Source organism: Bombus impatiens, unplaced genomic scaffold (assembly GCF_000188095.3).
Source record: "Bombus impatiens unplaced genomic scaffold, BIMP_2.2 scf_0183, whole genome shotgun sequence".
Taxonomy (NCBI): Eukaryota; Metazoa; Arthropoda; class Insecta; order Hymenoptera; family Apidae; genus Bombus; species Bombus impatiens.
Genome location: NT_176602.1, coordinates 4133 through 5035, shown reverse-complemented (window position 1 = coordinate 5035; position 903 = coordinate 4133).

Genomic DNA, 903 nt, shown 5'->3' with positions numbered 1-903 from the left:
GAGCACAACAACAACGAGTTAGCACAACAACAACGAGTTCACAAAGTTCATCGTGTCACCATCTGCACACGAGAACTACAACTACTCCCTATGGAAAGCCACAAAAAAAAATAAAGAAGACAATAAAAATGGTACCAGCAATCAGAAGAGCAGACAACACATGGGCAAGAAGCAACGAAGAGCAAGCTGAAGAATTCTCCAACCACCCATGCAACACATTCACCCCACATAATATCAACAACAGCAACCACAATGCTCAGACAGCAAGCATTAGTCATACGGACAAGGATGCGCTAACCACTAGTACATCAACTGACAAACACTACACCACATCCAAAACAACAGCACAAGAAATTAGAAACATAATCGAGAAAACAAAAAATAATAAAGCACCAAGAATCGACCTAATTAACGGCAAAATCTTGAAAAACCTTCCGCCAAAAGCGATAAGACAAATCACAATAATAGTAAACGCAATACTAAGAATACAATATTTTCCTAACATTTGGAAACTGGCACAGATCATAATGTTACCCAAACCAGGCAAAGACCCACATCAAACTAAATCATACAGACCAATTTCATTACTCCCTGTGTTCTCTAAAATACTAGAGAAAGTAATTTACGATTGCATAAAACCCATAATAGAGAAGAATCAACTAATACCGGATCACCAATTCGGATTCAGAAACAAACACTCCACAGCCCTCTTTATGGACATCGAGAAAGCATTTGACAAGATAAACCACAATAGCCTACTTCAATCAATCAGAAAACAGTTCCCGGAGCAGATATACCATTTAATTAAATCTTACTTAAGCACCAGAACCTTCGTAAAAATTAAAGACACATACTCTGAAGTTAAAGACACCAAGGCAGCGGATCCGCAAGGAAGCGTCTTAG